Source organism: Lissotriton vulgaris, chromosome 4_1, assembly GCF_964263255.1.
Source record: "Lissotriton vulgaris chromosome 4_1, aLisVul1.2, whole genome shotgun sequence".
NCBI lineage: Eukaryota > Metazoa > Chordata > Amphibia > Caudata > Salamandridae > Lissotriton > Lissotriton vulgaris.
Genome location: NC_141691.1, coordinates 835228616 through 835248492, shown reverse-complemented (window position 1 = coordinate 835248492; position 19877 = coordinate 835228616). Strand labels below are relative to the sequence as shown.

General features: G+C 45.6%; 1 protein-coding gene across 4 annotated transcripts in view; it reads right to left on the bottom strand.

Moving 5' to 3' along the window:
• The window catches only part of ATXN1 (ataxin 1), a 1146771-nt gene extending 1127221 nt beyond the window's left edge, over positions 1-19550 (bottom strand). For 2 of the 4 annotated variants that reach the window (XM_086965155.1, XM_086965154.1), the window contains exon 1: positions 19274-19529. The gene's annotated coding sequence lies outside the window, so the exon portion shown is untranslated. Of the gene's footprint in view, positions 1-19273 lie in introns of all 4 variants that reach the window. The other 2 variants (XM_086965153.1, XM_086965156.1) reach the window with 2 other exon arrangements.
• Positions 19551-19877: the final 327 nt, after the last annotated feature.

Below are 19877 nucleotides of genomic sequence, written 5' to 3'. Positions count from 1 at the left end.
TTGGGATGCTGTCTACCTAGGATCGGTAGAGCCCCTGTTGGCTTTTGACACTCTTGGGCCCTGAGTCACATAGATTTTGCTGTGACTTACTCCTGGATGTCTAATCGTAGACCCTAGTTACGCTATACTGCACCTCCTCCCCCGAGAGTGGGAGCGGATCGACTAGGTGTTTTGGTTTGTGTAGGTAGAAGGCTTTGTACATTAAGCAAGATGTCTTGAACACACAGTTCGCTTCAAAGAGAAACTTATGCAGCGCGATTGGAACTGGTGTGATGTTTTAACATTAAATCGCAGAGAGCATTTAGACAGCAACATCTTCCAGGACTGTCAGTGATTAAACCCTGGATTTGCTTGTGAGAAGCCCCATAGCCAATCTAGGCATCACCAGAGCCTATCAAATTAAGGATTGTGTTCTTGGAGGTAATCTTCTGTGGTTCTTAGCAAGTGGAGCTTGTGTTCAGCTCCCAGCCTCACATTTATGATGTGCAGGTCAAAGTGAAGTTTGCCACTCAGAATGAAACCCAAGCATTTTGCAAAATGGCCCAGCGTGTAGGGGATGCCCTCCGATACAAGGACTGAAAGCTTTGTACGTGGAGAACTGAGAGTGATGTGTTTATGAATTGAAACGAGAACTGTATTCTTTTAAATTAACAGAAGCGCAGGTAACCTTTAGCCTCGGCAGTATATTGCAGGCATAGTGGAGTGTCACCTGCATATTTGCGGATTATGGTCAAACTGGTAATTTTAGTGGCTACCAGCATAAGACCCAAACAGCATCAGCTCAAAAATGCAAGAACACATATACATTTTTTTTTTGTCAAGTCAAAATAAAGGACTTACATCCTGAAGGAGGTACACTTCAAGATGCGTGGATGATGAATTGAAGTGTCAAGTGCTAACCAAAAAGCATTATGAAAACACAGTAATGTTGAAAAAGTATTCTCACGTGCAATACCTAATGATTCTTATGAGACTTAACATAGCAAAAAAAAAAGAAAAAACAATATTCACTGAAAATGTTGAAGTTCTGGTGTTTAGTTCTTATGCTTTTAGTGACTCTGAGTAACAAGTATGGTGTTCCCAACCAATATAACGACAGTTCTTTACGCAAGCACTAAGCCGAAGCTACATAAACTTTCATTGAACTTCCTCCGATCATCCTGATGCATACAGGTTGGAGTGTATGGAGGAGAATCTGAAAAACTATGAATGGAGTCAAAAAATTCGATGTTGACATTAAGGGGCATGGAGAAAGAAATTGGAAATGGTGAAACACTGTTAACAAATGCAATTGGTAATTATTTGAACGCCATATATTCTCTAGTTAGGATTCTATTTAAACCAAGGAGGATAACCATATGAGTATGATGGTATCAATGCCAATTCAGCTCTCGGAATGCTTACTAGTGCCAAGTGGATGTAAACACCTACTCAGATCTAGTTATTGTACATATTAGCAGTGAATAACCAAAGTCTCAAATGTTCATGCCCATGAGGCAGTAGAACCTCAAACAAAGGAAAAAGATTGCAAACAGACACGACTATTGTATACTTCAATTATCTTGCATATGAGTGCAAAATTAATTTCGGGCAGAAGGACATGGAAGAAAATAGGTGAGTTGTCGGCTGACAACCTTTTGAAGTTGGAGAAATGGAGAAGATGTATCTCAGTTTACTACATAAGGCCACCAGGAATTTGGATCGGAAAGAAGTCACATGGTGTTCAGGATCCTTTGCTATGGTCAGATGAGACTCTAATGGACATCGAGATCCTTATTTTATCTGGAAATTTGTTCTGACGTGTTGCATGTATTTGCTTCATGTAGGAATTACTACAGGCAGGAGCTCAGAGAAGTTGTGGTTGTTTATCCCTGAAGAGACCACTGAAATGTCAGGCTATTCAATGTCAGGGGAGAGGTGTGGTGCCGCGGCCAGGGTGACTGACGCTGGAATCTGGGGGTCACGGTTCGATCTCTGGCACCGGCGGCATATTAGCCCAGCACCCTGTGACTGGCTTGCTTAATCTTCCTGACGTCCCCCAGCGCCTGTAAACCCTTACGGGTGATTGTTCGCGCTTTACAAATGTGGATTACTATTATTCAATGAATTTACTGCAGTACTGTGGCCTTTTTTCTGATAGTGAAGTCAATGCCATCACAGCTGTTAGGAACTTTGACTTCTTTAGACAAAAGGGCAATGCTGGAGTCGCCATCTTGACCCTGTCTTGGAGGGAGAAGCTACTATTAGTTGTAGAGTTCAAGAGTGATGCTATATTGCGGACAGAAGACTTGAAGACCAAGTATGACGCGCCATGGGGAAGCTAAGATAAAGCATGAGGGTAAGAGATATATACAAAGCCTTTAATGTAAAATGGTGTGACCTCGAAATCTGTACAGTGCACCAACACTGGTGGGAAAGGTAAGGGGTTAGTTAATGTGGCAATGTATGAATCAAGGGTAAGCTGCAATGTGTGTCGACTGGGTGAGCTGAATGTGGAAGGATAGCAGGGGGCGGCATATATTTCTTCAATAACACCTTTCCTCACAGGTATTACAACATGCATCTAGTTTTGTTTAATAAGCCATATTTCTACCTATATTTTTGTGAAACAAAAGCAAGGTAAACAAAGACTTCATAAACCCAATAAATACCCAATCACCCTGCTTTGGGGAGTGTGACTAGTGAGGAGTGTGGAACCCTTTAGCCCACCTCTCTTACCCTCTTCGGCTATTCTTCTCTTGCTCTCTGTCCCTTCTTTTTACAATCCACCTTTCTCGCTCTCTCTCGCTCTCTCTCCTCCTATCTCATAGACACACGCATACACCCACACAGAGGTATACAATCTCACACACATACACACACTCTAGCACATGCATACACATGTGAGTGCGTGTGCACACCTAAAAGTCAGGTGGGCACTGCCCTCATCAGCAAAAGTACCTGGTGTACTTTAAAGCTGACTACCAAAAAGTTGAAAAAGTATGATGCCCCAAGGAAGCAATATGTGTGCCAGTGTTAGCCCAGAACGCCTGGTATGGACTGTACAACAAAGAGTGTAGTTCTCCATCACATTTGTCTGCTACGAGCATTTACATCTCTCCGAGCAAAGGGCAAGATTTTGCTCTTTTCAAATGCATTTATGGTCACGCGTTAATAAAATCTGAGACAATTTCTGCCCACCTCGCTCTTTCATTACATCAAACTCTTGGCCAAAAATCAGAGGCACTCCCACTAAAGCATTCGCAGCTGCTAGGAGAAGCACACAACTTTTCTTTGGTTGCCCCATAATTAGCCCCAGTGGCCCATTTCAAATCTGGTTTGTATGACCACTAGACATTAAGCGACGGCTTTCATGAGCAAGCCAATTCACTGGATTACTCCAGTTAGGATAAACAACAGAACACACAGTGGCATCTCAGTTTAGGGTACACAATGCAGGTTAGTGTACAGCAATGGTCTAAGTGACACAGACCATGGAGTTACAACTTCGATGTGCCCTCTGCGCATGCGGACATTATAAAACACCGGATTATTACAAAATATACATACCTTTGGTACACCTTTGTGCTGTTGCCAAATATGCTGGTTTATATGTTAATTTTAAAATGGAAGCTCTTCAACATTATTCCTAGATGCAAGAAACCCCAAAAAGTTAAAATGGCCACTGCTTGGCCATGGCACTAGACAAAGCCTTGAATCGTAAATCGTACGTTCTTATATAGCGCCTTTCACCGTAAGGTCTCAAGGCGCTTGCTTTGGGAACCCATCCTGGCTTTTCCCTGCAAGATAACCCCTACTGGGCATCCCCAAGGTGAAAGCCAGGCATCCCATTGCAGTGGGGCCGTAGTGGAGATTAAGCAAGCTATTGCCCAGAGTTGCAGAGTGTGGACCCATGATTTGAGTAGGCACCGAGTAGAGAATTATCGAGTCCATGGACATTTTGAGCTCAAGAACCTGCAGCGTCAGGGATTGAACCCTGGTCCCAGGTCTGACCTCTGCGTCCGGGTCTGCCTCCTCTAACCAGTGAGCCACACTTCTCCAATTGAACCAGTTTGCAATTTCTGTTCTAGTCTTGTGTTTTTTCAATTCCAGAAGGGAACTCAAATTGGAACCATGACTGGTAGTTCACTGATGAGGCTGAGCCAAGGAATAAACTATTTCCATCACACAAGACTTCCGCTTGCTCTTTGATCTCAACACACTAGGATTCTGTGAGTGTCACCAAGGTGAAGCTTCTGCTTTGACTGGCACAGCATCATTATCTAAAGCGCGATGCTACTGGAGTTCCAATGCCGCAAACACATGGGTTCCTTGTGATTTGCACTGTCTACATGCATGGCCATATAGCTCTGCCTAGCTCCGTGTGGGGAAGCCCTGATGATTTGTATGACATTTCCATGTACCGGCCTCTCGAGCTGCTCAATTAGGCTTTACGTGAGCAGAGAGCTATGGTTAAACATAGAAGAGGGACAACAAACGTGTATTGAATAAAACTAACTGGAAGACTCTGCTATTAATCTCTTTCATTTTTAGCTCCTCTGATTACAGAGAATTTTACCTCAGATGAGAGTCTACAAGTAAAAAAGGAACTGTTTTACTCCATATCACCATTTTAATAATTCAGAAAAGGAAAAGGTTCCCAGCGATTGACAAGCGGTACTGATAAATAATGCAAGAGCTGGATGATTTCCTTCCTTATAATGTCAAAAGAATGTCACATTCCTAACTGTAATGGGAAAATGACATCATTCCAAAATGGCTGCTCTTTTTAATGAATCTGAAGATACAATTCCAATCCTACCGCCATTTCTATAAGAACAGTAGAGCCCCAAGAGGGGATTCAATGAACTAACCCCCTGCATGGGCATGTCTGTTTTTAAAACAGCACGCATTTTAACACAACACGCACTGCACTCGAAAAAACAATGATGAAATAGCAGAATGCACGTATCAAGATGTGGGTGACACATCCAACATGGAGGAGGCATGAGCCAAGCCACTTAAATGAATGTGGACAGCAACCATACAGAACCACTGCAACAAGACATCCCCCGCGTTGATGGTTAATCAAGCTGTTATTTGTAAGTCACTTTGAATTTGCCTTTCGTGAGAGGGAAACGTTCTTCAACACCTTTTGCAGGAATAAAAACAGAAACTAGAAACACTCATTTGTGTGAATTTAACACGTGAAAATGTGCCAAAGTGGCAATTCTTGATACAGGAGTCATGCTACTCATCGGGAACAGACGCAACGTTTCCAGCACTGCAGGCTTCCCCCGGATTGCACATCCCTGCTTCAGCGGGACCCTGCCTGTGTTTGTCAGGGGTAGTTCTCCCATCAGCATGTTCTAGCAACTCTTGGTGAATAGGCGCCTATGCCTACGTAAGACACACCGTGGGCGTTCGCCACTACCACTAGGCGTGTATCGGTAGGCAGGTTGTGAATTTCTTTTCAGCTTTTCACTGCAGCCATACTTCCAAGAAGGCTACATCAGCCATTTTATGTTCTGAGGTGAGGATGAACCAAGGAGTGGCTGCTTTGAAAGAAACCTTCAAGGCCCCCTGCAGACCAGCCTTGGTCTTGAGGTACACTACTTTTTAGGTGGATGTGCACATGCGATCAGGTAAATGCTGTCACTCACAGTGGAAGCTTAGGAAGAGAGCAAATGGCTGAAGTGATCTGACCCTTCACCCCATGTTGCAAGCTGTGGCAGGGGGTTGAGGGAGCAAGATGTAAGAACAGTTGAATAAACCAATGGGTCATTCTAACTATTGAGCCTTCAGGATTATTCTAACAATTGATATGCAGGAGTATTTCAGACATCCGTAGTAGGTATGAGTACTGTACTGACATTACTGTCCGCCATCTTAGTACCTTAAGTACAGTCAGTGTCCTGCTTTACCCTCTGAGGTTCTCCATATAATCTTAATGAATCCACCTTGCTTTGCTGGGAGCAGGAATCGTATATGTGAACTCTTTGACTCATTGCACAACAAGAGGGTTTATTTCAGAGTGTCGAATATCAGCTACAGAGTACATGACTAGTATTTCTTCTAGGGTGAATCACTCGCAGTTCATGTCCTCCGCGTGCACTCCTTGCTCCTGCCACAGAGAATAAAGTCTCTGGTGCACATAGAAAGGACACCTACTCTTAGGACTTCCAATCACTCCACTCGCACATGCCCTAACGGCATCCCTTATTGAGGTGATGATCCACCTCCCTTCTAGCAAAAGGATCAGATTGAAACAACACTGGGCATCCAACTCTCACTGCACTATAAACGAGCTAACCTATTGTCATCCTATGACAGGCAGGGGCATAGCTGGGTCAGTAAGATTGGGGAGGGTGAGCATCAGGTTTTCTAACAGTATAATACTAAAATACATTATAACACAAGCAAGGTGCATGAGAGGGGCTTAAAAAGCAGTGAAAAGTGGAGAAATGTGGATTGGTAGGGCTACTCAGTGAGAGAAATCACACTATTTTCTAAAATAACCAATATTTTTGCAGACTTCCAAAACCGAGAGATTAAGTGTGTGCGTTTTTTGTTTGTGTGTGTAAAAAGCCCTTGTGAAGTCTGACAGACACCTCACCAAACCCGACTGAAAGCACCTGTACCCAACTATTTACCAGAAAATGCATTTAATAGAGTGGTGAAACACCCCAAACACCCCCCCCCCATGAAGCTATGCCCCTGATTACAAGCTACACAGTTAACCTAAGCACACAGGGTAAGTCTCAAAGTCAAGTTTGAGACACCCTCCCTCCAAGCAGAGATGTGTGTGATTCAGGCTGCTGCCGCCTTCGTGCTGAGTGACTTATGCAGAAAAGAAAACTGCTGTCCCGCCCAGTGTGCCTAACTCCAGGCTAGGGAACTTGAGGAGTAGCAAGAGCTCCAAGGGTCCTAATGGGAGCAAGGAAAATGGACCACAGTAGACCTCCAGTCAGTTGAGTAGTACATGACAGCCATAACGTTGATGCAATGGGCCAGCAACAAACGAATAATGACATTGCTGAGTGTCCAACATGATAGCCTCTGCAAGGAACCTGAACTGGGGCTGATTCTCGTTGGTGTGCTAGCACATAGGTCCGCTTCACCCTGCACACGTAGCATGGTGCCTGCTAACTTCACAAATGCGGACAGGTGCTCAGATCCAGATCTTCCAAATTCGATGGAAGAGCCAAGCATCTGGTCTACTTAAAAAAATGTGGTGGGACTAGGTTTTGGGACAATTGAGCTGTTTCGCCTCAGTGAGTCATGACCTGTCCAGTCCTTCAAGGCCCCTGTCTGAATCTAGAAGGTTTAAACTCTAAAGAGTTTCACTCTCTGGCATGATGTGAGCTGAGCACCAATGAAAAACATGAACTCAATCATGCAGATACTCCATTCAGCTCATCCACCAGGCAAAACACAGAACCTTATGTAAATATTGACAAATAAACCCAGCTTGCCTATAGCTTTCCACATCTGTGGCTAGGGAAATTAGCTGTCAATCTCCACTCCTGGCAAGTCTGCTGTAAACTCAGCACCAGCGGATCCAGCAGGGGCTGCCATGCTATTGCCACCACCCTCTTCAAAACCTTTGAACTAGTAGAGAATACAGTCGTCATTCAAAACAGCACGCACATCAATATAATGCATTTCTTAAATCAGAACTTCCTAACCCTATATATTAAAAATATCCATTTTTTCTCAGCCTCTTTATGGAGCAAGCATTGGCAAAGCAAACGAGTCTGGCATTGGGAAACTGGTGCAATAGTTATTTTTTAATTGCAAACATATACCACAAAAATAAGAAAGATGCTGCTGTCTAAACTTAGCTGACGTGTGCTTGCAATACAAATGTTACATTAAAAAAATATCTATCCAGCCATATAATTTCATTACAAAAATATGGTTGCCTCCTAGCAGTCAAGTGTACTTACAGGAGGAATAGAAACTCTTTTTTGTTTTAATGCACATTACAGGAAAATATGATTGCCAATGGTGCAAAGAAAAGGTACTATTGGCTTTGAATTATCGACTGACCAGCTGTGGGCTTGAGGTACACTTCTTTTTAGGTGGATGCGCACATGCGATCAGGTAAAATCTTATCACTCACAGTGGAAGCATAGGAAGAGAGCCAATGGCTGAAGTGGGCAGGCCCTTCACCCCATGGTGTAGGCTGTGGCAGGGGGTTGAGGGAGCAAGATGTAATAACACTTGAATAAACCAATGGATCAAGGGGGACGCCCAAGAACACTTCTAGGTATGTGTATATGTATTTAACTATTATTTATGCTGTTTTTGATTCAATAAGACTTGGTGAAAAAACTAAAGCTGTCCATTGCAAGCCAAAACGGACTGAGCAAAGCTTGCAGCAAAGGCCTTACTCTTCCTCCTTTTGTTCTTGGATGAGCAGCAGTCTAGACAATACTAAAAAAAACAGCAATCTGAGGGGTAGTCATCAAACCAGAGATAAAGCTTTCTTCTAGTACCCTGACTTACTGTTAGGATGCTTGTATGTTTTCCATTCTAAAAAATATATTTTGAAAAAAACCGACACCACAAGTAGTCATAGCCTTTTGCGTGTTTTTGATTCTGAAAAAAAAAACGTTTGATATATTTGCCAGCAAAGGATGTTGCTGGCTCAGCTCTTGCAATGTTGGAGTCAAGCCAAATTTGGCCTCCTACCAGACTCAGACATTTCTGGAATGCCCGCCTCCAGAAAGTACTATCCAAGCGGAGGTCATTTCCGGGGATTTCCATGGTCAAAAGAACATAACTTCAACTTTCAACTTAAATTAGCAATTCTTGTGGTGCATGGGGCTTCCTTCCTCAAGAACATGGATAATTATCCTCTGAAACATATTTCTTAGGTCTTTTATTTTAGGTCTTGCCTTAGCTGAGCCAGATCTTTTTGATTTTACTAAAATGATATATAAAACACACACACACACATACACACTCTCTCTCTCATTCACATATTTTTTCCTTCGGCCTGCTATAGCCCCCTAGAGCATGGGGGAACGCTTCAGCCCACTTCAACCATTGGTTGACTAACTTTACTTTGAATGACGTCATTCTGCTCTTTCAAATGAGCACATCCACACACTAAGTAGTTCCCTTAAAAGTTCTGGATCTGTGCTTTTTTTAATTAAAAGTATTTTTGCTTTTAGACAAAAATTTGTTTATTTTTTTTATTTTGGTGAAAGCCTGGCAGCTCCCCTAACCATAAAGTTTACAAAAGCCTTGACAAAACAAAGCGAGCACTGACAATGCCAAATAGCCAAAAGGATGACGCCAACACCAGACCTATTGGCTTTGGCAGTGTTTGTTTCTAAGGGACTATTGCACAGTATACTGTTAGCAATGCGTTTGGGTCCTTACAAGCCTAGGCTATAGGTGAAAGTGCAGTCCAGAAATAAAAGGCTCTTTTTTCCAGTTCCAAGCCACTGTGCCATCCAAGAGACAGCCCCAATTGCCTTTTTTGGTGTAAGTCCACCCAACACCTTTATGTACCTTTCTCTGTGTTGGTGTGATGGAGCGGCGTATACGTTCAGTCTCCCTATACCAGTGATACTCAAAGTACGAAGCGGGGGCCGCATGTGGCCCTCCTGACCTTTACATGCAGCAGCCCTGGGCTCTACAGAGATTTAAAGATGTTAAATAAACTGGCAAGTATTTATTTAAAGGTAAATTTTCAAACATGGATAGACAAACTTTTGTTCTCTCCCTCAGCCAGTCCTCCTTTCTCCAACAACAATGCCAATAGTGAATTAAGGGCAAGTCGGTTCTTATGTGCACTCTTTGGATAGCCTGCATTTATATTTTATACATGAACAACATTATGTTTTATTCGATCAAACACAGTAGAAGGTTTTGTACAGCATATATCCTGATGTTGTGTATTTTGAGATCCTCATATGTGACTATGAAAAAAGGAGCGAAAGTGAAATAAAACAAATGCCAAGGATCACACTATTTAGTTAAGTAGAGAAGCCAGGGCTCATACCGCGTTTTTGGTTTCACATTGCGCTTTCAGACACTAGGTGTATATGCTTCGCTTCCCCTACACCCACCTCATTGCCCCCCCCCCCCCCACCTCCGTCACACCACCCTACTGGCCTCAATGCGGTCCTCTGTCACAACACAGACAAACATTTTGACCCCTGGGTACCGATGCCCTATACCATCCTGCCTTTACACTCCTCTAAACTCGATAATCCCCTCCTCTAAACCAGATATAAAAAAGTATCCCCCACCCCCCTTTCTTTAAAATTGCCTTGAAGTTTTGAGTGAATTTAAAGTGGGCACACTTTAACCCCACACACACACATCTTCCCATCAGCTCACCAGCTATTAAGGACTGTGATCCTAGACACAATAAAAGCAACTATATGGCTGGTCTCTCGCGCACAGCAAGGATTGGGTGTGGTGTAAAGGCCAGAGCTGGCAACTTTGGAGCTGGTGGAACCAGGTTCCAGTGTCGGCTTTGCTCAACAGCCTGTGATTCTGGGTAAATCCTGTAATGTCCCCATGCCCAAAATAATAATAGATATGTCCTTTCGTAATGTAACTGGTGACCCTGTAAAGCGCTCCAATACCTTCGCGTCGAATTCCCGTTATATGAAACTACAAAGAAACACACACTGACCACTCAGGTTCCCATCAACACACAACCTCTTCCAACAAGTGCTTTAAATGAGCCGGCACTCACCGGTACGGAGTACCGCCACTTTTCATTTTTCTCCCTTTGAGTACTGGAACTTTTCCTTCGCCAAGGACAGTACTGGTACTCTCAGGGGAAAGTCAGGCAGGGCAGGCTTGATGGCATTGGGGGCTGTGCAGCTGCGCAGAAAGTGCTCTGCTCAGCTGCTGCCGAAAAAGAGAAGGCAGAATGGAGGGAGGGGCAATGAACACCTCTAAATGAAGCCACTGCTGAGAAATTCTGCAGCAGCTCATTTGCATCACTGTAAGGGCTGTTCAGGGTTGTGGATGCCCTGCGGCCCTCTGTGAATAAAAGTTAAGGGTCCAATCAGACCCTGCCCAGTCAATCACACTGTAGGTGTGAGACTCTGAGCCTATCCCCTACCCTACAAATCTAACTACAGCGTGACACCTGAGATGAATCCACCTCTCAGTACAAGTCTACGAGGGGGGGTTATCACTCACAACCCAGCATCAGATCAGAAGGCAGACATTGGGCAATGGGATGGTACCTAATGGTATCTCTGCTTTTCTTCTCTGCTTGTCTAGACTAGCGCCCTGAAGGTATAGTTTGCTGGGAAAGGAGGGGAGTTAGTGAAGTGGCCTTGCTGTGTGCCTATTGTTAACACCTTCACTCCAGTGTCTTTCAGGCCTTGGTGGGGGAGTTATGTTTGCATAGGCTGTGAGGCATCTTTCCCAGATAGGAAAATTGAGAGGATATATAATGTTAGGGTCAGAGCTGCCTAATAAGGAACTATGGAAATAGGTTTAAGTCCCATCTTCAGCTCAACATCCTGTGATTCTGGGCAAATGACTTTTATGTTTCATATGTGCCTAGGCTCAGAGACAGTCTGCATTGATATGCCATTCCCACAATAATAAAAGTAACCTTTTGCACATGGGAGGAAAAAACAAATACTCTACAGATAGCAGAAATATTTCTGTATTATCAAGCACAATTGGCACTAAGAAAATGTGGCTCCCATTAAATACCTGCCTCCAAGCTCCGCCTCTAGCCCCGCCCACATTGGCCCCTCCTACCTTCACTGCTTAAAATGATGAGTACCTGCACTTATTTTTTCCCATTTAAAGCACTGCTTCCAACCACTCACCCCTCACAGTGTAACTTTCTACCTGGGTGAGCAAAGCGTTTCCTCGTCCTAAACGGACAGTGCGCCCTGTATAAATTTGACAATACAGAGCCGATCCTGTTTAGGTACTTGCAGGTAGACAGGTTCGCTCTGCACTCAAACACGCCCGCTCATTAGGGCGGCGCAGTCTGTGAGGAATTTTACAACAGCATTCTTCTCAAAGAGAAAGTACACAGAAAAATACCCGAAGGCACGCCATGGGCCGAGATGCGCAAACAGCCGCATGGACCACCCCAAGGCCCCCCGGGCGCAAAACAAACACCTGAATGGACGGGTGACCGCTGTCTGTTGCCATGGCAGCCTGATCTAATTACATGATTTATCATGGCGGGAGTAAGTGCGCTGGAAATCTACAACGCTGCCATGTATCGACAAGATGGAAAGGAAGGGGGAGAGGGGAGTGAGTGAGATGGCTCGGGGGACATATCAGCCTTGGAGTTATCCACACACCCGCCCCCAATCGAGTGCCACGAACAGCCGTAACACTCTCTCAGGTGGAGGATGCTAGCGCCTAGGGGCGCACACTTCACCGCGAAGAGATGTCTCAATTATTTCACAGCTTCTGTATAGAGTGCATCGAAGACGAAATGCTTGACAAGTTGGCACTATGCAAATACCACATTATTATCATGAGTGATACTGCGCCCTCTGTCTCTCGAGCAGTCACCCTGAGCCCTGTGCTTACAGCGCCCGCCGAAAACTCAAATGCTTCTTGGAGTTAGGATTGGCACCTTTCTCAGGGAAGCCTCTGCGGTGTAACAAAAGTATACCCCCCTTACCCCCACCCTCGAATGTGACGGGGTCACTGATTTTCCCATACATCACAAATATGCATTCACCTTGAGCGCGAAGGGCTCCCCCGAAGTAATAGGCCCCCCTGACAGGCTGAGGCCCCGTGCGCCGCAGGGACTGCAGTGGGCGCCGTTACCTCCCTGGGGATTTCTTTGTATTTGCAGTTACAAATGTTATTTCCAAATGGGGAAAATACTGCCTTAGGCTGGTTTTCTTCCATTTGCTTCCTGGCTTTGAAATAAAAACGCCAACGTGTTGGTAAAATCCTGGACATATAGCATCTTGGGGGTCTAAATAGCAGGCGACAGTACTGCATTGTAAACAGAGCTGGGACCCTGGGGTTTCCCAGTTTTAATAACGTGGTTCTGGTATTCCCCAGCACTAACGAGAGATAAAAAGAAAGCACGACCGAAGAAGCCAAAACAGAAACTGCCTTCAACCTCGGAAAAGAAATGCTGTGCTTGTTTAAGTTTCATGTTGTTATTACTCTTGCATTCCCTAAGAGTATTTGTTTTTCTCGGGATGTGTTTCCGTAGTTTTTCATGCAACGTATTACTCATTTGTAGTGTCTAGTGTGAAACGAGTTCCTTCAATTGAGCTGTGTGAGTAGGGGTTTGGGGGAAGGGGGGTGGGGGGGCACGACAGTCAGATATGGAGTCCTGGCAGAATGCCGTGTGAATGTGTCACAGTGCCTGTCACTGTGCCATAAAGGGGATTTGAAAGCATGCTCATCCAATCCTTGGCCTCTCCGTGGAGCACACAGAGCAATGGCCTGGCATGTCAATTATAATTTGAATTACGTGCAAAAGCGTGCGAAGGATGAACACAGGGTGAAAGTTAAAGAAAATGCAGTGCGTATAGGTGAGCGGGTATGTTGTGCGTGGTGGACCGGTGAAGTGCAGGAGCTGCGAGGAAGTACGTGAAAGAGAATGTAAAAAGGTAGTGCTGGAGAGGTAAGAGACACGGTGTGAGATATGCAGATTGAGTATTTCAGAAAGATATGAGGAGAAAAGGGGTGTAAATGTCAAACAAAGACAACAATGGGACAGACTGAGACACTCCGAAGACCTTGCCCCTTGTGCGAGCTATAATAATATTTAATGTATAGTCTACTTAATGAAAAATAATATATCATATATATATATATATATATATATATATATATATATATATATATATATATATATATATATATATATATATATATATATATATATATATTTTATCTGTGGCCCCCTGTGTGCTCCTCCCCCCTAACCCCTAAAACTCACATCTAGAGAGACCTCAAAGTCTGTTCTGAGCTAGCACTGCTGAACGGGCTTATTTTTAGCCTGTTATTTACATCGGTTAGAAAGGAAAAGCGCGGAATGAAGCGCTACATGCAAAGAAGTTTTATAAAGTACCCATGCTATGCGTGTCAAAGGGCCGGGTCCTCAGTGCCGTGGGTGGGTTGCAGCTGCGAGACCGGGAACATTCTCACCGAGGCATTCTAAAGACTGCGCATGCTCCTGGCAACCACTGCCGGGCTGAATCGGTCGTATATGGTTGTCGTCGTCATACCTTTGGGCGCTGTCAGAGGTCAGGTGCGCAGAGCAGACGGTGCGCTTTAAGGAGCGCCGTATCTGCCTTTCAAGTTCTGTTGCTTAAACATACACTCACATATAGTGGAAATTTCCGCTATGCAGTAGCCAATGCTTGTCGTCTGTACTGTGGGTGAGAGGATCAAGGTCACAGGTTAGAATCCCATAGCAGCTTATTTAAACTTTCCTAGATAAAAAAAAGTTAGGCTCCCCCCCCCCCCCCCCCCCCCCGTTAGAATCACTACTTTAAATTCCATGTACTTGTAGCCCAGTCTTCGCAGAGTGTGTTCAAGAGAAACACAGCTGGATACTTTATTATGAATAAGTACGTATTTATTTTATCACCGCTATTTGGCCTGTTTTCAATGACTCGAGCCTGCCTGCCCCTTTTAACAGCCCAAGCAGCCCATATTTCATTATTGACCTGGCGCGTTGGTCCCTGTATGTAAACTTTTAGGAGCCACGGTGTGTCTGCAGGAGCCGGCACCGACGCGCGCCTCTGCGTGTGAGGTGTGAAGCTGCAGGCTTGTCTTTTTTCCACAGTTTACCCGACCTCGCTCCCTCTTCCGTGGGTGCTAATTGTATCCGGAGTGCGCAGCATTTCACAGGGGACACTGTGTGGTGATCTGTCCCTGCTGTGAGGCGCACACGTACAACATACGGTAAACATAATACAAATAGCTCATTGTCTTTTCCGTATACTACGAAATGATATGCGGGTAGCTCTCGCCCTCCCGCCGCCACACTCCTGTTTAACCCAGTGCGCCCCGCCTGTCTTGAACCTGTCCCAATAGAAGCCCGGCCCTTTCGGTAGGGCGTGGTTTATCTGTGTGGTCAAATAAGAGAGTATGTCTGACGCACTGCTTGAGTCGCCAATTAACACTCCATATTTTGCGAGGAGCATTTTCTTCTGGAGCTCGGCCATTAACTTCAATTATTTCATCCTGCGGTTGCAGCGTTTTCCTCACGATTATAGATTTGCCGCACTTGTCACATAATCGATTATATTCTGCATTCTTTTGATATTTTACAAAAAGCAGTTGTTCTGCCTCAAACTCATCAAAAGTTACTATAACCTCTGCTACTCCTGCTGCCACAAGGTGTCAGGCCTTGTGCCTATACCGGCAGCACACCTTTCATTTGCTGAGCGTTCTAGTTAGTTTAAAACTGAAACTAACAAGGTAAAACTTTGTCCAGACATTGTTAATTTAGTAAAAATTAAAAAATAGGGAATTAAGACTGCTACAAAATGTGCTGCGTTACACCACATAATGTCTTTTCTTGCCACATGATTTATGCCTTCTCTGCCACATAGTTCCTGTGACCCCTGAGCATAGGCAGAGAGTGCACTCCTTTTGTGGTGCTGGAAGCGTGCCAACATCTTCTCTGGCATAAGCGAGACCATCATATCCCACCTGTGAAACAAAAGTTCCCACGCACCACTTGGAAACTTCAATTCACCCCCACTTCAGCCACCCCCTCTGCGAGAACTGTGGCTTTTGCTGACTTGGAAATTGTGGGGATTTTTGGTGCTCAAGACAATGCAATGTTTTGTAGGCCTCCCTTTCATAGCAAAGGAGCGAGATAGCCATGCCTGGTGGCTTAGTGGACTAGCGTGTCCGCTGCAGGGGACTGTGTTCCACCTCATGGTCACGGGTTGAAATCCTGGAGGGTCCACTCAGCCTTTCATCCATCTGAGGTCGATAAAATGAGCACCATTGAGTTGGGTAACTATTAACATCTGTGATTCAGCTCCCAGATGCTCTTGGGCGAAGGTGTGCTTAACAAATATACGATATGTTATTTGATGGTTGTGGCAGCATACTAGTCACCCTTTGCTAGAGGTACCAAGGTGGCTTGCCAGTATTGCCCTGCTGTGACTTCGCCCCAGGCCCCTGTGGCCGACCCTTACATGAACACCAAGTACTGGAACTACCTGCACTCTCACAAAACAGTTCTCCTAGTTCCCTGTCCTTAAGGAAGAGCCTAAACATGTCCGGATGTCGATCGAGCCCTTCGCGAGAGAGGGCTACTAACTCTGGTAGGTCTTTTTAGCTCTTTATGGTTAATGCCAAAGTCCATGGCCATTAACTATGCCACATGGCAGTTATTGTTACCGCTTCGCCCCAAGTCTTGGGCCCAATGCTTCATGACCCCAAGACACAATGTGGTTAATTCACAAAAGCATTTATTACTATAAGAAGTCATACTCTGGGACCACTCTTTTACATACTCTTATATGCATTTGAGAAGGGTATGCCCAGGTGTGGGTCTCGGACTCACTGTGCCACTGGATTCAAGCAAGCCTGGCAGAGGGGTCTTACCCCGAAACGAGTCCCAGGATGCTTTTTTCTGATCCTGGGAGGACCTGGCCTGGCAGGTCAGGATGGATTGTTCCCATGAGCGGCAGGGTCAAGGCTGGCTTGCATATGGTTGGGTCCAAACTAGGGTGGCATGGTGAGCAAAATAAAGATGGATTAAAGCAGATCTTTGTGACTGGAGGTGAATGTTTGTATTGTTTAGCTTTTCATCCATCATCTGTTCTTTTTGCCTTCATGAATCTTTTTGCTTTTTTGTGAATGAGGCACGAAACATCTAAATCCCTATTCATATAACTGCTAAGAAGCATAGCCCTGCCCACCTGCACTAATTGTATATGCATATTCCCATTCTATACCCATTTTAGATGTTTAGGGGCTACTGTGTAAAGGCATGCAAGAGCACGTAAAAGAGTGCAACTTTACCTACTGCAAAATGTATGTGATCAAGCCTCGTCTCCAGCCCCATCCTTTAGTTTCACAGTCGGATCCACTCTGTGAGTTGTGTTTTTGGTGCATTACAGTTCAGCTGATGCTTGTGATAATGATGTGCGGCAGAAATGCCCAGAACTGGAACACGTTGTGCAGTTTTTGCCCACTCATAATATCTTGCAGCCAGGCCATGCCATTATGCAATCGTGTAGAACCCTGTTCTCAAATTGTAAACGTGTGAACCATTCTTCAATCACTTGCTGATTCGGGCCAAAAGAAAGAGGGAATATGAAATAAATACTGTGATGGGGAAGGAAGGGCTAATACATTTTTGCAAAAGTCCTAGTATGGAAAGCAAAGGTAAATTTGGAGACCAGTTGGAATCTATGGTGTCAAGAGTAGCTGGTGAATGTGTAGAAAGGTTGGAGCTAATAGTAATCAGAGGGAGTTAAATTATGTTTCCATGTTTTTTATGTTAAATTTGGCGCGTGGACAAAAACAAAACTGCAGGAAACCCCCAATAAAAGAGCTCGATCGTCCAAGTCTATTCATGTCACATGTTCAAATCCCGGCAGAGTGACTCCCCCTGTCTCTCTTCTGAGCTTGATAAAATGAGTATCAATCAGTTAAATTCCAATTCGACCTATTATTTGAGTAGCAAAATATTCCGTTTTTTCCCCGTGAGCCGCATAAAAATCAATTTTGCAAGACGTTCCACAGGAACACAACAGTATTTTGTAATGTCTCACGGACATGGCAAACTTGGAACGCACAAACCGGAAATAGCGAGGGCTTTTCTTTCTCCTTACCTTAAAGAGTAAGTAGACGAGGGGGTGAAAGTTGGCAGGATATTATGGTTCATTTTCTATGCACGTCTTCCAAGGATATGATACTGGTGAGTAGGGGTATAGAGGACTGAGAGCTTGACCCGAGTACCCAGGAAAGCGGTAAGGATGAGCACCAGCTATAAGTGAGACGGTGCAAAATGCTAAATCTTCCATAAATATCACTAAATTCGGGGTGCCTGATTGGCCAACCCAGTTATGATCGACGTCACATATAATAAAGGCAGTGGGTGAACATCCCTTGCAAAATCCACTGCGAAGTTAGTCAATCCTTCGAAGGTCGCCAACAATAAATCATAACACCAGTGATTCAAGCGCCAAGAGAGTTATGATCGACGTTACATATAATAAAGGCAGTGGGTGAACATCCCTTGCAAAATCCACTGCGAAGTTAGTCAATCCTTCGAAGGTCGCCAACAATAAATCATAACACCAGTGATTCAAGCGCCAAGAGAGTTATGATCGACGTTACATATAATAAAGGCAGTGGGTGAACATCCCTTGCAAAATCCACTGAGCAGTTTAGTCAATCCTTCGAAGGTCGTCAACAATAAAACATAACACCCGTGATTCAAGCGCCAAGAGGCGCCTTATGCTTTATGCAAGTGGTTTAAGGGACTATTACGTAACCTGCAAAGACAACATATGCAAATGTGAAGAGATGGACCTGCCCCTCAATAAAAGTCCCGGCATGTGCCCCAATGGGCTCTGGCGAGAGACGGGCACACGCAGTGGCACTGCCCTCCAGTGAGGTGCGGTTGCAGCGCGCGCTGCTGCCCGGTCCCACGGTCCGGCCCACCCCCCTCCCGCTCCTTTCAGGAATTCCACTCTCACGAGTACTACTCAGGGCCTGGAGGACCTGGGGGCGCACTTTCTAATAATAGCAGTGTCTGCTGCGGGAGCGGCAGGGCGAGAGCTGGGGAGGCGGGGGCACGCTGGCAGGGCTGGACCCAGGGGCACAGGAGCTCCCTCCCCCCCACCCCCACCCCCCTCTCGGCTCGGCTCGACTTCCCCGTCAGACACGCGCCCGCCTCCCCTGCACGAAGGAGAAGAAAAAAAAAAACAACACAGCCGCAGACGTCATCGGAGCAGACGTACAGGGGTGCTCGGCGCGCGCGGCGCCCCCTCCTCGCGCAGGACAAGCTGGGCTGCCCACCGCACTCCCGGGGTGGCACCTACCCCGGCGGGTGCCACTGTCGACGCGCCCCGTCCTGATGCAAATGGAAAGGCGCTGTTAAGGCCTGCAGCCCCCCTCCGCCCCCCAGAACTCTGACCCCATTATCTCCTGTGCCCGAGTGTGCACGAGCCCACCTTTTACATAGACGCCCCAACACAGTGTTTTTTACCCCACGGATCTAGTTTTATTATGCAAAACAAAAAAGTCGTCCAGTGTTAAAAGGTGCACCCTACTTGAGTTGTGTTTCAAGCTGGAAGGAACAGGCCGGGGAAAGCGAAAGACTTACTGCGGGTTGCAGGCAGCGGATGGAGGTGGAGAAGGGGGGGATGTCTGCGTGCACTGCCCTCTCAGTCCTGCTAGCGCTTCCCCCTTCAGCACAGCGGATCCGGCACGTCTCCTCCTCTGTAGTAGAAATGATGTCTGCGGCGCTGCTCTCTCTCGCCCTCTCTCTCTCTCTCTCCAGTATGTAAATGTGTAATAGAAGCCAAATATGGAGCAGTTTGGCTGCCTCTGCTACAGCTTCAAGGCTCCCACTTCATTTCATTGCAAAAGGGGGATGGACTGGAGGCAAGGCAACACTGTGGCAGCCAGCCAAGAGAGCCACACAGATTATGATTGCATACGCACGGCAGCGCCGGGCCTGCCAGCTTAACCCGTGCCTGGCTGCACAGAAGCTCTCGGTGCGCTCGCGCTCCCTCTCTCACGCGCTCTCTCTCTCTCACGCGCTCCTCGCTCTCCTGTCACTATGACCCGCCACGCTGTCGTCAGGCACGCTCGAGCTGCTTCATACGCACCGCTCCTACGTTAGGACCCAAGTTGTGTGTCTGTGAAAGTGCAGGCCTTGCCTGTGCACAGAAGTATTTTTCTCTCTCACAAACTCTGCTTACTGT